Source organism: Pituophis catenifer, unplaced genomic scaffold, assembly GCF_029215685.1.
Source record: "Pituophis catenifer annectens isolate HBS135680 unplaced genomic scaffold, rPitCat1.0.hap2 SCAF_2, whole genome shotgun sequence".
NCBI classification, from domain to species: Eukaryota; Metazoa; Chordata; class Lepidosauria; order Squamata; family Colubridae; genus Pituophis; species Pituophis catenifer.
The window spans coordinates 215,626,894-215,645,723 of NW_027256882.1; positions in this window are offsets into that span (position 1 = coordinate 215,626,894).

The window sequence follows — 18,830 nt, forward strand, 5'->3', positions numbered from 1 at the left end:
CAGAGGTACCCACCCTGGCCTACGGACCAATACCAGTCTGTGGCCTGTTAGTAACCAGGAGCACACAGCTGGAGGTGAGCAGTTGGCGAGCGAGTAAAGCTTCACCTGTATTGCAGCCACTCCCAAATGCATCACTCCTCAGTTCCACCTCAGACCGTCAGACCAGTGGTGGGTTTCAAAATGTTTTACTACAGGTTCTGTGGGTGTGGCTTGGTGGGCGTGGCATGGCGTGGCTTGGTGGGCGGGGCTTGGTGGGCGGGGCTTGGTGGGCGGGGCGGGGGAAGGTTAGAGACTAGATGGGGGCATGGCCAATCAGAATAATTACTACCGGTTCTCTGAACTACTCAAAATTTCCGCTACCGGTTCTCCAGAACTGGTCAGAACCTGCTGAAACCCACCTCTGCATCAGACATTAGATTCTCATAGGAGCATGAACACTACTGTAAACTGCGCATGCATGGGAACTAGGTTGCATGCTTCTCATCCCCCCCGCATTAGAATTTAAACCATACAATCTCCATCCAAGGGGCAGACAATCCTCGGCTTATAACAATTGAGCCCACATTCTTTTGTTGCTAAGCAAGGCAGCTGTTAAGTGAGCTTTGCCCCATTTTGCAATTTTTTTTCCTACAGTTGTTAAGGAAACCTTTGCTATTCTTAAGTGAACTCCGTGAGTCATGAAGCGAATCTGACTTTTTTGACTTTGACTCCCTATTGACTTTTTTTTTTTAAATTTGATTTATATGCCGCTCTTCTTGGGAGACTCAGGGCGGCTTACAATGCGTTAAGCAATAGCCTTCATACTTTTGTATATTTATACAAAGTCAGCTTATTGCCCCCACAAACTGGGTCCTCCGACTTTGCTTGTCGGAAGCCAGCTGGGAAGTTTACAAATGGTGATCACATGATCCCACAACAATGCACCAATGCAACTGTCATAAATACATGCCAGTTGCCAAATGCCATAGTTTTGATCATGTTGTAGGAAGTTAGCACCCACCCTTTTCCTAGAAGAATGAAATGTTTTAGGAAATATTAAAAAGGCAGAATATTATGTTTCCCTGGATGAGAAATGGAGAAGCATGTTTTGAAGACGAAGCAGCTCCCACCTTCTTGCCCCACCCTTTGTCAATGGGCCAGAGGCAGAAACTCAATTCCCTCCCATCTTTTCAATGGACCATCATCTGCAACACAATAAGACCCATCTAGCAACAGAAACTCACCACATGGCACCTGGGAAGATTACATCAGCCAGCAAGGCTAGCTAAGACCCCCCCACCCCCTGGGAGTCTGACAACCAATCAGGATACTCTTTCAGGGCCCCAGGAAGTTCAAAGCCAGAGAGGGCATAAAACCCGGAGACTCGCTGCATCTCAGCCCTTTTTCTGTTCAGGAACTCAAACCATGTGATCCTGTCCACCATTAAACCATCTTTCCAAGCAGTCTCCATGTTTCCAGTGTCTTTTTCCCCACTTGGAGCTGAACCCAGAAGGATATTTCTTCTAACAATGTGATGATGGAGATGGTTCAAAGATCATGAGTGTGAAAAACGGTCATAAATCCTTTTTTCAGGGCTGTTGTAACTTCAGATGGTCACTAAACGAATGGTTGTAAGTCAAGCACTACCTGTATTTCTCCAAAAAAAAAAAAAAACCCCACCAAACAAGATGAGGGAACTAACCTCATTACCCATCTGGTAATGTTTGTGAAATATTCTTCTCACCAAACTATTGCCAGGGCCTATTTTAATCATGTTTCACATGCATATTTTTAAATACTATTTTAAAACTATTTTAATATTGTTCACACTTCAGCCTGCTTTACTGTTGCCTTTATTATAATATTAGGGTTGCATTTATTGTTATAAATATTATTATTGACTTCTTGATTTATTTTATATTGCTTTCCTTGGTACATGATGTTTTTAGTGGAAGGCTGCTGCTTTGTTTTTTTAAAAAAAACAATGTTAAGTTTTATTAATTTAAAAGAAAGAAAGAAGAAAGCATACAAAATACAACTGCTTTGTCTGTTTTATATTGCTTTTTTCTTGTCTTTTACAATGAAGCTGAACTGAATCCATTTCTTTGCTTTTTTAAAATCGATTTTTACAGTGCTAAGAGAACTGTGGTTATTAGCTGTTTATTAGCTGTTTAAAAATACATAGCATGATAAATAGGTGGATGAAATGAAATTAGCTCTTTGTAGGCTAAAATCAAAGATTTTACAGGAAATGTTATATGATATATGAGAATGTATATATAAGCTACTTTTGAGCATTAAACACCTTTACCAAGAATGAAAAAGGAAGGGAGGGAGGAGGAGGAGGGGGGGAGGAGAAGAAAGAAAGAAAGAGAGAGAGGGGGGGGGGAAGGAAGGAAGGAAGGAAGGAAGGAAGGAAGGAAGGAAGGAAGGGGGGAGAAAGAAAGAAAGAAAGAAAGAAAGAAAGAAAGAAAGAAAGAAAGAAAGAAAGAAAGAAAGAAAGAAAGAAAGAAAGAAAGAAAGAAAGAAAGAAAGAAAGAAAGAAGTGTTGGGTAGATTTTAGTAAGAAGGAAGATAGGATATCAAAAGGGAAGAATGCTAAAATGCTAAAATCGATCATCAATCATTTATGGTGACTAGCTTTATTGATCAGTTTTGTTTTGCTTTGCTTTACTTTGGTTTTTCTTCAAAATACCTTATTTTGTTTCAGAGAAAGGTATATGATGCTCTCTCTTTTTCTTTCCTGATATTAACAAGTTTTTTTTTTTCCCAAAAGCAGAATGGCGAAGCTGTGAACACTGTAAAGCAGAAAATAGATTTTTGATATCTTGGCTTTATTTTTCAGGATCCAATTAGGAAGGGCTCATGTCCCCCTCTGGGCTTGAGGATGAGATAAATGACGCAGAGCCACAGAAAAAAAGGGAATAAAAACTGGAAAGTCAGAGGTTGATGGTGATGAGTTCCTGCTGCATCAGGGTAAGCAATGTTTTAAGCCAAGTGATGTGTTTTGTTGTTGGTTTGGTTGCACATAATAACAATAATAATTCTGTAAACAGACTTTGAAGGCTGCACGTGGCTGGTTGTGATATCGACAGAGGGAATAGGATCAAAATTCTGCTTTCTGGACCCTGGCGTGTTGGAGGGAAACAGAAATCTTAAATAGCAATAGCACTTAGACTTATATACCGCTTCATAGTGCTTTACAATCCTCTCTAAGCAGTTTTACAGAGTCAGCATATTGCCCTCAACCATCTGGGTCCTCATTTTACCGACCTCAGAAGGATGGAACACTGAGTCAACCTTGAGACGGTGAGAATCAACTGCCAGCTGCCAGCAGTAGTCAGCAGAAGTAGCTTGCAATACTGTATTCTAACCACTGTGCCACCATGGCTCTTGTGGTGGCCCCATTTGCATGGTTCTCTTTCCTGTGGCCCCCTCCCCGTTCACATACATTTTGTCACTAATGATTGGCAGCATGATTTGAAGAGGATTACTTGCAATAGTTGCCAAAATGGAGCCATGAGATTGCATATGACCTACTGGCTGATCTTATCTTCGCACTGGCCTATTCAAACCAAGTTTCAACAGATATATGTTCCTACACTGTCTCTGGTCTTTGCTGTAATATCCATACAGTTACCTATTGTTTAAATTTGAAATCACAAAGTCAACACGTTGTACATTTATTTATTTAGCGTATGGCACACCGTCCATGGGTTTGCAATATATATTAACACTAGCTGGACACCTGTGCTTCACTACAAAACTATGTGATCGGGCGTGATGAATGGACACTTAAATCCTGAACCTTAATGTAAAATGTGTAATTATGTAGCATCAGAGCGTGTTAATATAAGGCAACTGACAGTTAAAACAGAGGGGGGGAGCAGAATGCCCAGCCTGCAGGCTGGATGAGTCATGTGCTGGCCACGCCCATGCCCAGTTTAGCAAAGGGATAGCATCACAGCATGTTAATATAAGGCAACTGGCAGTTGGGACAGAGTTCCTTTCAGGTGGGGAGGGGGAGTAGAATGTCTAACTCCTTAGCATCAGAGTGTGTGAATATAATACTGTATATGAAATACTAATGATCTGATGGTCATTTCGAAAAATCCTTTCTTAGCGAGCACCTAGAAGCCAAGAGGAACATATGTGCCAAATTTCAAGTATGTAGGCTTTACCGTTCTGGAGATTTCGTGATGAGTGAGTGGTATTTGGCATATATATATAACATATTAACATATCCACATTTCACTTAAATCTAAAAAACATAATAAAATATGAATGTTAAAATGTTATACTTTGTACATGAAAAAAAATGGATAAAGCAGATGCTTCTTTAATTATAACAATTACATTAAACAAACACAATGTCATTTCTAAAAAATGGAGGAAAGGTTGACTAAATGTACAAGATTGGAAGAGGATGTTCAACCAGACACTCACTGGATATACAGCATTTTATATACAGCATTTTACAAACTGCTTGCCCTACAACTTGTCTGTTATATCCTCTCTACTTAACTAATCAGGTGCTCTAAGAACACCATCTTGGCAACGATCATTCAGATCATTAATCTTTCCCATTTGCAGGCAGAATTTCCTGCTATTTAAAGGTAGGCAGTGGTGAAGCTCTTGCTTAATAAGTAACTTTGTACCTGTACAGCTTTAACAATTATCAATTAATATATATTTATTTATTTATTCATCATAGGTATATAGCCACCCATCTCACGATCATGTTCTAAAGTAGACAACAGTACTGCAGTAATAAGAGCTCTCAGATAAGATGTATGATCTTGGTTCCTTCCAGTCTGATTCAGACCTACTTTGACATGTGAACAACCTTTGTTATTGAGATGGATGCTCTCCACCAAGAGAGAGATACCAGGAATATAGCATTATTTTTTTAAAAAAAATAAATTTTATTTCTTTAAACAAATACAAACAGAAAGTTTATCAATAAACAGATTGCGGTGAGAACCTTACACAATATATTACATTCAGTCCAAATATACAAATGAGAGATAAAAACTAAGCTAACATTGTCCTCTTTTTATTCTATTATTTAACCAAACATACCATAGGTCCCAACATTGGAAATATGCAGAATCTTTTTGATCTCTTAAAATTTTTGTTAGCCTATCGGCTTCTGCACATTCCATAATTTTCCCTAAAATCATATCTTCAGACGGTAGGTGTTTACCCTTCCAATTTTGGGCGAGACATATTCTTGCTGCAGTTGTAATATAGACAATCAGATACCATTTGTTAGTGCCTATTTTATCTGGCCTAATGTTTAATAAGTAAAATTCAGGTTTCAATTGTAATTTGTATCCAGTAATTTCTAACAACCACCTCTGAATAAGTTTCCAAAACTCAATTACCCTGGGACAGGTCCACCATACATGGAAATAAGTACCTAGCTCCCCACACTTCCAACAGTTTGGGGAGAGTCCAGGAAACATTTTGGATAATCGGGCAGGAGGAAGGTGCCACCTGTATACCATCTTGTACAAATTTTCCTTATAGGTGGTTGCCATCAAAAATTTCAATTGTCTAGACCAAATTTCTTCCTATTTCATCAAATCAATTGATGAAGGAATATAGCATTATTGATAGTATTAAGTATTTGAACAGATTGTTTTGTAAGTTTCATTGACTACCATATTTTCCTGGAATTTTGGAGGAAGTAGAAGCAATACACTCCTATCTCCCTGAGTCTGGAAAGAGTTCAGAAAAGAGCAAAAAAGATGATTAGGGCACCAGAGTCTAAACCAGTGGTGGGTTGCCCCCGGTTTGGACTGGTTTGCAAGAACTGGTAGTAAAACTGGCGGGAGGCTCCGCCTACTGACCTGGACATCATCAAAGTTGATCTGTGCATGCGCAGAAGAGTGCGCGCAGGTGCAATGCAAACCGGTAGTAAAGGTAAGTCGAATCCACCCCTGGGCTAAACATATGAAGAACAGTTGCAGGAATTGGATTTATGTAGTCTAGTGAAAAGAAGAACTAGGGATGACATGATAGCAGTGTTCCAATATCTCAGGGGTTGCCACAAAGAAGAGGGAGTCAGCCTATTCTCCAAAGCACCTGAAGGCAAGACAAGAAGCAATGGATGGAAACTAATCAAAGAGAAAAGCAACCTAGAATTAAGGAAGCTTCCATTACAATTGTATGTCAACGATTACCTGTATTAAGTTAATGATAATTAGTTATGCTTTTCCTTTCTTATGGGCTCAGGTTTAGATTTTTCCAGAGCGAACTCCTCTCTGTCTCCTGATTGAAAAGGACTGAACAAACTGAAGCTAAACCCAGATAAAGCACAACTATTCCTGTATAAGATCTGGGTTTCAATCTTTCAGAGACAGATTGTTGTAGAAGACATGCATTCACATTCCCCCTCATTGACCATAAATGCAGTCCACGAATCCTTCTAAAGTATGGATAATGGATAGTCCCATAACAGCCGAAGCAGAAAAAGTCATATATCAACCACCCACAAATTTGTAGTGAATAGGTGGCATATACATCTGTCATATAGATAAACAGACTAACTCTTCAAAACAAAGTCCCATTCATATCTGACACCCTGCAAATTTAGTCAAATTTACCATGATGACAATAATCAGGGTGCTGGAGACATTATATAATTCTGCATTATGTAACACTGCTCAAATGGCAGGTCATTGCTTACCACTGAATCATATACTTATTCTCAAGTGCTCCATAAAAGACTGGATTAACTCCAAAGATTTAGAATTTGCATTCTGTTTACTAGCAGCCGTTAAAATAAGTATTGCACAACATTGGGAAGCAATAAAAAGCACTGAAATTTTTGATCTGGAATAGGATATGCAATTAACATGGCTCATAAAATCAACTTATTCTATTAGAGGTCGACAGAACCTCCATAGTGATCAGTTTATACAAAAGAGGTTGGTATGTATAAATGACACATTTGAGGTTATGATCCAACTGTGGGTTTGGGTTTTTGTTTTTTGAGGTTATCATTGGGCTCAGAATGTGTTTGCAAACGTGCTGTTCATAAACCATAGAAACAAGACATGGTGAGGAAGGAAGGAATAAATAAAACTTTCTTATTCAGTCAAGTAGGAAAAAGCTGGGAGAAGGGGAGGACTATTAGTATAGTACTATAATACTATAGTACAATGATGGTCGCGTGCCAAAAGGGGGAGCACGGGGGGTGTGCACGTGTGCCCATACCCATAATTTAATGCGCCCCACCTCCCCACGCATGCACATGCAACCCCCCGCTTTTGACATGCGTTGGCACGGTGAGTCCGGTAGGCCCGTTTTTTCCCCCTCCCCAGGCTCGAGAGGCTTTCTAGGAGCTTGGGGAGGGCAAAAATGGGCCTTCCTCACCCCCTGGAGGCCCTCCAGAGGATGGAAACGGCCTGTTTGCTGACTTCCGGTGGGCCCAGAAATCCCGTTTTTCACCCTCCCTGGGCTCCAGAGGCTTTCTAGGAGCTTGGGGAGGGCAAAAATGGGCCTTCCCCACTCCCTGGAGGCCCTCCAGAGGCTGGAAACGGCCCATTTGCCAACTTCCGAAAATCAGATGCGGGCGCTGGAGCTGAGCTAGGGCAACACTCACGTGCCCACCGATATGGCTCCGCGTGCCACCTGTGGCACGCGTGCCATAGGTTCTCCATCACGGCTATAGTATATTGTTTTCTTTATTTAATTCCATTTAGCAGTAGCATCCAAAGTAGATTGCATATGATACTACGGACTAAATATACTGGGTATATCTGTTAAACATTTAACATGCAATAAGAAATTTTATTTAAGTGAAAGCTAAAATTTAAGTGACTTTTAATGTTTGAAATAACAAAGCTGAAGATGATCAACACCCTTAAGCTGCAGCACGACTTTATATTTCTATTATACCTGCTTTCTGTAAAATTAAGAACTGGATAACATCAAGAAATGATGCCTGCGTGTTCTTGCTTTCATTTACCCCTAAGATTTTATTTTATTTTATTATTTTAGAAATGTGGCATGTGGGGTTTGTTTATTTTTTAATTATGAGCTTGAAATTAGACTTGAGAGCAGGATATATTTTTTTTAATTGATCTGTAAACTGACTTGGGCTTTGATAGCTTTAGGGTAAGCTATAAATGTTTTAAGTAAAAAACATTTACTTAAACTTAATATAAAGCCAACTATTCAAACCAATAATCTGCAGTACCAAGGAGATATGGCATGATAACATCCTGAAGTCACGATTCTTAAAAACAAATGGCCCACATTATAAATAATAAACAGATAGTTTATTAACTCTGGCTGATAATATTTAGCTGTCCTAAACTGCAACTGGGGTCAGAAAGCATCTGGAGAAAAACTGAGAGTGGTGAAACGTTTAAGGAAAAGAAACTGAGGCTTATAGCCTGATTCTATCCAGTTTCTCAGAATAAGTGGGCCAAATTGCTTAAATTCACCTCTTGGAGTAATTTGCATGGAAAATGGATATACGACCACAATCGAACCCAAAATTTCTGTTGTTAAACAAGACTGTTGTTAAGTGAGTTGCCCTCCATTTTATGACATTTTGGCCAGTTGTTAAGCAAATCACTGCAGTTGTTAAGTGAATCATGCCATCGTTAAGCGAATCTGGCTTCCTCCGTTGACTCTGTTTGTCAGAAGCCAGCGACGAAGATTTCAAATAGTGATCAGATGACCCCAGGACAGTGCAACTGTCATATATACATGCCAGTTGCCAAGTGCCCAAATTTTGATCACGTGACCATGGGGAGGCTGCAATTCTCATAAAGGTGAAAACCAGTCCGAAGTCAATTTTTTCAATGCTATTGTAACTTTGAGCAGTCACGAAATGAATGGTTGTAACTCAAGGACTTCCTATAGATTATATTTCTAAATAAGTAGGAATAATAGTTCACAGTAATTCCCCTCCCTTCCCCACACATACAGTTGGAGTAACAGTTTCATTTCTGACCAGAAATATTTTGGTTGTAATGTGATTGCTGATTGTCCAAGATCACACACTGTGTAAGTCCTTACAAGGGGGAGCAACCTGTTACAAAAATAGTGGAAGCCTATTATCTTTTTTTTTTTTTTTTTTTGCTTTAACTTATATGCCGCTCTTCTCCGGAGACTCAGGGCGGCTTACAATGCGTTAAGCAATAGCCTTCATACTTTTGTATATTTATACAAAGTCAGCTTATTACCCCCACAATCTGGGTCCTCATTTTACCTACCTTTGAAAGGATGGAAGGCTGAGTCAACCTTGAGCCTGGTGAGATTCGAACTTGCAGTAATTGCAAGCAGCTGGTGTTAATAACAGTGCTTTAGTCCACTGTACTATCAAGGCTCTATTAACAGGCAAACAATCCCCAAAATAAGAAATAATAGTTTTCACATTCAAAATTGAATCTCACAAAAATTCAGTAATTAAGCTACTTTCTCATCTGAGAAGCCTGATCCAAACTGTGTCACAATGTAGTACATACAAGTTTAACTTGATCAGAACTTTCTTTTATTAATTAAGATAAATGGAGATCCATTTCTACTAAAGCAGAAATATTGCAACCACTGAATTATCACTGAACTAATAAATACTAGGAAATGAACCTGTCACAAAACTATTTAATTCAGGTGTGTGGGCCTCTGTCTGTCTGTCTGTCTGTCTGTGTGTCTGTGTGTTCAAGACAGCTTTTTTGGGGGGCCTCCTGCTAGCTACCTGAGCTAGTTCCTGCAGCTTTCTTGTCAAGGCTTTTCAGAATTGGCTGCTTCCTGCCTACTTCCTTTGGCTGAGAGAGAGTGACTAGCCTAAAGTCACCCAGTTGGCTTCATGTCCAAGGTGGAACTAGAACTCATGGCCTCCCAATTTCTGATGCCTTAACCATCTATCTCTAACTCTATCTATCTCTATCTCTACTTCAATCAGAGCCTTGGTAGTACAGTAGTTTAAAGCACCCTGTTATTAACACAGCTGCCTGCAATTACTGCAGGTTTGAATCTCACCAGGCTCAAGGTTGACTCAGCCTTCCATCCTTTCTAAGGTAGGTTAAATGAGGACCCAGTTTGTGGGGGCAATAAGCTGACTTTGTATAAATATACAAAAGTATGAAGGCTATTGCTTAACGCATTGTAAGCCACCCTGAGTCTCCGGAGAAGGGCGGCATATAAATCAAATTTAAAAAAAAATCAATATCAGTATCATCAATATCAATACTTAACCATGTATATCCTAATTGCTGGTCAGCACAATATTAAAAAATTGCTGAGAGTCTGGAAAGAGTGCAGAGAAGGGCAATAAGCGGGCTGGAAGCTAAAACATATAAAGAACAGTTACAGGAATTGGGTATGTCTAGTCCAGGGGTGGGATCTACTTACCTTTACTACCAGTTTGCAGTGGGGCCACGCTCTCTTCTGCACAAGCACAGAAGCGTTTTGATTATGTCGGGGTCGGTGGGTGGAGCCTCCCGCTGATTTTACTACCAGTTCTATAGAACCGGTGTGAACCTACCACTGGTCTAGTCTAATGAAAAGAAGGTCTACAGGAGACTGATAGCAGTGTTCCAATATTTGAAGGGCTCCTACAAAGAGGAGAATATCAAACTATTTTCCAAAGCACCAAAAGGCAAGACGAGAAACAACAGATGGAAACTAACCAGGGACAGAAGCAACCTAGAACTAAGGAGAAAATTCCCAACAGTGAAAACAATCCATCAGTGGAATGACTGATTCAGAAATTGTGGGTGCTCCATCACTGGAGGCTTTGAAAAAGAGACTGGACAACCATTTTTACAAAGTGGTATAGGTTTTATTACTTGAGTAGGGTTTGGACTAGAAGATCTCCAAGATCCCTCTCAACTGTATTATTCTATGTTCTATACTTGTCATCCTTTGCTTAGGTATTAGGCCACGAAAAGAGAATTGAAATAGGATTTTCCATTGCTCAAGAACATTATTTACTTAACCAGACTTTATTAAACAAGCCAGGATCAGATAGATTCACAAAAATGCAGATACAAAACCTATGGTTGATGACTAGGCTTTAGCATTATGCTACAGTATGCTAAAATCAAACAACTGATACTCTTAAAATGGTTTTGTATCATTTTCATTTCCAGCCTATAATTGTAGAGAGGAGTATAGTTTAATTAAATTTGTATTTTTGCTTTACACTTAAATGCAGTTCACCCATCAGGTAAAACAATTGCTAATAGGTTATACATTGTTTATATTTTGTACCTATCTATAAAATCTTATTATCCAAAAATACTTTGGGGTTTGTGGGTCTTACTTCAGAGTCTTGAAAAGCAGATAATAATATTCCTTGTTTGTAATGGGATTGAATTGATTTAATTAAACTTTAATTTCTCACTTTGAGCAAGGACATGTTTCATATATGTGTATTCAGTAATAGTCCCGGGCAATTTGAATGTTGTTACTTTAAGGCTTCAGAAAGCTGAAGATTGCATAAATATTTTCTCGCATGGGCTGCTGTTGTATTATATCAAGTTCAATCCTTGATCTGGGGGGAGGCAAAAGAGTAAAATGGTTTCATTTCAATTTAAGCTAGACTCAATTTAGATTGTAACCCATTTGTCATCTTTATAGCCATGTAAGCTATTTAGCTTGTCTGCTATCTGCTCCTTTTGATCCAAGCCAGAAAAAAAAATTATAAAGCTAGGATAAATCCTGAATGGATCTCCAAGGCTACCTGCCTCTGAATAGAACTTGGTGGGAGAAGTTTGGGTTTTCAGTTTCCCCCTCTTGAAGATCAGGCTATTAGGAGCAAAAACAAAGCCCTGGGATTTAAAAAAGATACTTGGGGAAAAATTTGTTTTCTTTTTAGACCATGGCGCATCCTACCAAAACAAAGGTAATTCTTGCAGGACCACGGATGTATACAGATAGTCCTTGACTTATACCCACAATTGAGCCCAAAATTTCTGTTGCCAAGTGAGACAGTTGTTAAGTAAATTTTGCACCATTTTATGATCTTTCTTGCCGCTGTTGTTAAGTGAATCACTACAGTTGTTAAGTTAGTAACACATTTTTTTTAAGTGAATCTGGCTTCTCCATTGACTTTGCTTGTCAGAAGTTTGCAAAAGGTGATCATATGACTTTGGGGCACTGCAACCATCATAAATATGAATTGGTTGCCAAGCATCTAAGTTTTGATCATGTGACCAGGGAACGCAAGTGTGAAAAACAGTCATAAGTCACTTTTTTCAGTGACGTCACTTCGAATGGTCACTAAATGAACCGTTGTAAGTCGAGGGCTACCTGTATATGTGTCACACTTCAGTTCTGTTGTCCTGATTAGGGTGGATGTTCTACCCACTGACTGCTTGAGGTGAATCAGATAAAAAGCCTTTCCTTGACTCCTTTGTCCAAACTAATGACTGGCTGCACACAGTCATTCATATATATACATACATACATATATATACATACATACATACATACATATACATATATAAACACACACACACACATCTCAGGGATGGGTTCTATCACCTTTACTATCGGTTTGCAATGGGATAGCACACAGGAAGCTTCTGCGCATGCACAGATTGTCGATGACAACATTGACAATCCGGGGCGGTGGTTAGGCCCTCCCGCCAGTTTTACTACCGGTTCTTGTGAACCGATCCAAACCAGGGGCAACCCACCACTTATATATATATCCTCCTCTCTCTCTCTCTCTCTCTCTCTCTCTCTCTCTCTCTCTCTCTCTCTCTCTCTCTCTGTGTGTGTGTGTGTGTGTGTGTGTGTGTGTGTGTGTAAGCCTAACTTTATTGTAATTACTTTAATTAATGTAATTTTATCACATTTTGCAAAGCATTCACGTATAAAACATGGATCAACAATCAAGAGAAAAGATGAAGTATGAAAAAAAGAATAGGGATAGAAATGTGACATGGTATTTATACAGTATGTAAAGAATGTCTTCTTCCTTTTTTTTCTAAAAATATAAAGAACAGTTACTTTTGACTATTCTCCCCAGTAAAAGAAACAGGATATTTTTTAAAAAATCTTCTTTTTCCTTTTTAAATTTTAACAATCATCAAATCTATAGGTCAAAATTTGATTTTTCTCCATCTCCTGCAGAAAGTCCACAAAGTGTTTCCAATTATAAATGAATTTCTTGAAAGAGTTTTTTCCCCCTATGAGGGCCATTAACTTAGCCATCATTGCCAGTTCTGTCATCTTTATTAACCATTCTTCTTTCATAAGACCTTTCCAACGCTGAGCATTTAGTAGTGGTGCTATGACGAATCTCATTTTAATAAATTGTATTCCGTTGCTCTTGGATGCTTTGAAAACTATTTACAATATCCTTCTTAGTAGACTGTCTGTACTTATCTGGCTGAGTTACTGCTGGCTGCAGAACACCTGGAACAAGATTATGGATATCACTGCATTAGAAGAAGTAAAAAAGTCTTCATTAAACTTCAGACTTCATTGTTTCAGAAAGTGGCAGAGATACCCTGAAATTATTTTATGAACTGAGACTTTCAAATGCTTATTGTCGTCTGGGTACAAATATCTTTGTGCAGTAATAATCAAAGTTTACAACAGTATTCATTACATTAATATTAATTCTCTGATTTTAAAATACTAATATTGAACATAATAAATATACGGATTCACTTCTCCCTTTTAACATGTCTTCTAATAAGAATATAATAGTAATATTAAACATAATAATCCTAATAGTAATAATAGTAATAATAATCATAGTATATAAGTCTCTCTCTCTCTCTTAACATATCTTCTATATTTCATTAATCTTCTTTTATTTCCATATTTCTAACTTCTGTTTTTTTTCCTAACCATTGATAAAATAATTCCCATGTTGTGTTGTATTCAGTTTGTTTTTTCTCCTTAATTGCAAGTGTTAATCTATTCATTTCTGCACATTCTAATATTTTCCTAATCACAAAACACTCTACATTCTTACTGCCACATTGAAAGGAGTGAAGCAATCGAAAACTGCATGTGATAATGCTTGGACTTCCATGCACACCTACTTTATTAAATTCAGTGAATATAACAGGATTTAACTTTGTGTGAATATACATGTTGATGGCTCTCCATCTTTAGAAATCTTCTCTAGTCTGTTTCAGAGCAAACCAGATGATCACCCTGCCCAAATTTCCCTATCAACAGCATACAAAGCAATAGTCCGTTATTCTGAAAACTGGAGCATACCAACATCACTGTATTCGGGAGACTTAAAACCTTTGCTGGCTGCCTGCAGAAAATAGAATGAGAAAATGTTTGCTGTTCTCTATCCATACAGTCTTTTTTTAAACCAGAATCAAGTACAGGTGGTCCTCGACTTATAACATTTCATTTAGTGACCATTCAAAGTTACAAAGGCCCTGAAAAAAGTGACTTATGACCATTTTTCGCACTTACGACCTTTGTAGCATCTCCCGTGATCATGTGATCAGAATTCAGATGTTTGGCAACTGGTTCAAACTTAAGACATTGTTGTGTCCCAAGGTCATGTGAACCCCTTCTGCGACCTTCTGACAAGAAAAGTCAATGGGGAAGCCGGTTTCACTTAAAAACCAGGTTACTAACTTATCAACTTCAGTGATCCACTTAACAATCGTGCCAAGAATGGTCATAAAATGGGGCAAAACTCGCTTAACAAATCTCTCACTTAACAACAGAAAATGTTGGGCTCAATTGTGGTTGTAAATCGAGGACTACCTGAACAGGCAAACCTTGACATGCAATCTTTTGTTTAATGACTAAAGTTACAATGACCCTGAAAAAGTGACTGACGAACATTTTTGACACTTACAACTGTTGCCGCATCCCCATGATCATGTGATCAAAATTCAGAGACTTGGCAACTGGCTCATATTTATGACAATTGCAGTGTCCCGGGGTCATGTGATCACCTTTTGTGACAATCCTGGTTGGCTTCCAACAACCAAAGTCATTGAGGGAAGCCAGATTTACTTAACAATCAAATGGTTCACTTAACAACTGTGACGTGATCCCTTTTTATGACCGTCTGACAAGCAAAGTCAATGGAGAAGTCGGATTCGCTTCATGACTGCGTTAACTAACTTAACAACTGCAGTGATTCTTTTAACAACTGTGGCAAGGAAGGCTGTAACATGGGGCAAAACTCAGTTAACGACTGTCTCACTTAGCAAATAACTTGAAAATGCATGGAGAGATGGATCTCACACGCCCTCTCTCCCAAGTCACAGCCTGTCTCTGATTTTATAAGAAGAAAACTGACCAATTTTATGATTCTGTTCTAAAAATCATAGGATTTTAACTTGGTTCCTCATATTCATTCTGACATTTCTATTTTATCTACCCTTCAAGCAATGACAAATCAAGTTCTCTCCCCAAATAGTCATCTTATGTCATGGGTCTCCAGGGGAAACTGAGTTGATAATTTTAAACAGTCCTATAATTATATACTAAAATGACTCTACAACACTGGTTCTGTCTTAAATATAGTAGTGGCCAAAACTGTGGAAACCTTTTGGGAAAAGTATATTATTATTTTTTTTAATTTGATTTATATGCCGCCCTTCTCCGGAGACTCAGGGCGGCTTACAATGCGTTAAATTTTCTAAAACTAATTTTCTAAAACTAGCTAATAACATCACTCTTTTTTTGGAGTAGTACCATAAAATTATATATCAATGGAAAGATAATTTAATCAAGGATGTAATGCAATAACTTTCATGAAGGATTTGCTATTAGAATAGCAGTTACAGTATAAAGAAGAAAAGTGAAACACGTAGAAAAAACGAGATATACAAAAATTATCACCATGTCAGTTAATACTTGGTTGGGTAACCTTTAGCATGTATTACGGCCTTACAACGTCTTCCCATGGAGTGAACCAAGTCTTTCAGTTCTGCAGCTGTTATAATGTGAAATCAAGATTGAACGATTGCTTCTGTTAACAGGGTTTTATTGCTGGGGCGCTTCTGACTATCAAGTTTCTTTAGTCGGCTCCATAGATTTTCAATTGGGTTAAGGTCTGGGCTATTCCCAGTCCAATCCAGTAGTGGAATATCTTAAAACTCCAAAAAAAAAAAAAGTGGTTTTAGAAAATACATTTTTCCCAGAAGGTTTCCACAATTTTGGCATATACACTACTGTATATGGACTCGAGTTTAAAACAAAGAAGCTGGTGATAAAATTCACCATTGCACAACAGACTGACAGTTCTATGACATTTAGCCATTTCTATTTGTTAATCGGGAGGATAATGAATTCTAGCTTTACCTCCATTAATCCAAAAGGATTAATTCAGAGATCATGGAACTATTTTGTTTACTCTAAGCCCTAATAAATTAAAGCCGTTATTTATCCAAACATAGAAAGCGATTTATAAAAGATAGAGGGAGAGACTGAGCTTGCCTACATCAGATAACTGATCTTAACTTTTATTATTTATTACCCCAGTTATTTTTAACCACTATAAAAGGTAGAAAGTCATTTCCGTTTTTTTTCCCTTTTGGGCAAGATTGGCCTTTGCTGTGGTGGTAACTGCAGGTTCCAGTATTGGAAAAATAGAAAAGCAAGGAGCTTTTTGACATTTAAGGGTTATTGCACTAGGTAGGCTAATAGGATGGACAGACGGCCTTCCTGGGCGCACAATCACTTTCCTTTTGAAGCTCCCATTGATTATATTAAATATTTATAAGATTTTAAACAAACGCTCTAATACAGGGAGCTGAGATCAGACATAAAGATTCCGCTCCCATTTCCTAGCATCCAGCTTTACTTATTTAAAATGAGCAATAAGCTTCCATAACAACAATAACAATAACAACAACAACAATCTTCTCCTTCGGGGAGATTGAAGATGCATTGAACTTATGAAAAAAAAAGGGGGGGAGGGGGAGAAAAGGACAGAACTATCCTCTAAAGCCTCTGAATATTTTTAGTTTTCAGATGATGGTCGTTAGCTTGCTAGTGATAAAACATATTGTAATACTTACAAACAGGAGTTCAATTATTATTAAGGTAGTTGTGAACAAAAGTTAGTTTTTTCCTCTACTCTCCTGAATTTTTTTCCCTCAACATGAGATTCCATGATGTTCCCCACCAGAAAATATTAGGTAAAAAAGAGGAAATATATCCCATCCCTGCCTCCTCTCCATGCTGTAATTTCTATGTCCCTAATTTCTTCATAGTAAGGTGGAGGTAAGTGTTATAGCATATTGTCAGAACTGCTACATGAGGAATAATTCAGTTGTCTGGAATAGCAATAGCACTTAGACTTACATACCGCTCCATGGCGCTTTACAGCCCTCTCTAAGAGATTTACACAGTCAGCATGTTGCCCCCAACCATCTGGTCCTCATTTTACTGAACTCGGATGGATGGAAGGCTGAGTCAACCTTGAGCCGGTGAGAATCGAACTGCTGGCAGTTGGCAGAGTTAGCCTGCAATACTGCATTCTAACCACTGCATCACCAGGGCTCCCGGTTATGGATATTTCTCCATCCCATTCATACGTACATCATTTACTGACTGTAGAGATATCTTCTCATTCTAAGGATTTCTCATTCTTTGAATTTTGCCTAGCCAAAGAGCAAAGAGCAGGAAAAAGAGGAACAGCACTTAGTCCTGTGTAAGGCAGATTTATTTACTGTAAAACATACGTTCTCAGATTCCAGACACACCTAGGTTTCTATGCAAAATGCTTCTCTGATGCTAAGGTTCCTAATGAATACCAAGAGGAGGTTTTTTTCCTTAATAATTAAGAATTTCTTTGTTAAAGCGAAACAAAGTTATATTCCTGAAAGACACTCATAGATTGCAGGCTAATTCTGCTGACCGATTCTCATCGGCTCAAGGTTGACTCACACTTCCATCCTTCCGAGGTCGGTAAAATAAAGATCCAGATTATTGGGGACAATATGCTGACTCTGCAAAATGCTTAGAGAGGGCTGTAAAGCACTGTGAAGCCAGTGGTGGGATTCAGCCAGTTTGGGAAAAGTAGTTAAATTGCTCACTGGCCCTACCCCTCCTCACCCCGTCCCTTCCAGGAGTCCCCACGTGCCCCATTTTGGTTCCCAGGTAAGTGCAGGAAGGCCTACTAGGCCCAAAATTGGGCATGGGGTTGCGGTGCCCCCCCCATGGCCTGTTTTTGCACCCAGGAGGCTTCATGGAGGCCTCCTAGGCCCAAAAAAAAGGCCTGGTGGCTCAGCAGACTGATAACATTGTGATTAACACCAGCTGTCTGCAATTACTATAAGTTCGAATCTCACCAGGCTCAAGGTTGACTCAGCCTTCCATCCTTTCTAAGGTAGGTAAATTGAGGACCCAGTTTGTGGGGGCAATAAGCTGACTTTGTATAAATATACAAAAGTATGAAGGCTATTGCTTAACGCATTGTAAGCCGCCCTGAGTCTCCGGAGAAGGGTGGCATATAAATCAAATAAAAAAAATAATAAAATAAAATGGAGCCCCGGGGGGGGGGTGCAGTGTGGCCCCCCACAGCCCATTTTCACTCTAAGGAGGCCTACTGGGCCCAAAATGGGGCGCAGGGGGCAGCACATCCCCTCCATGGCCCGTTTTTGCTCCCAGGGGGTGCAGGAGGCTGAGTGCTGCCTGTCACACACCCTGGCCATGCCCACCATGGCCACGCCCACCCAGCTGGTCATTAGGGCAGAGAACTGGTTGTTAAATTATTTGAATCCCACCACTGTGTGAAGTGGTATATACCCGTAAGTCTAAGTGCTATTGCTATCGCTATGTCTTCCCCTGCAGTTGCTCTTGGCCAGATAAGAGGCTTGGGTGTTTGAAGAATTCAGGTCCTCATCCTGAATTTCTTGGTCCTTTTCTGTCCCCATCTC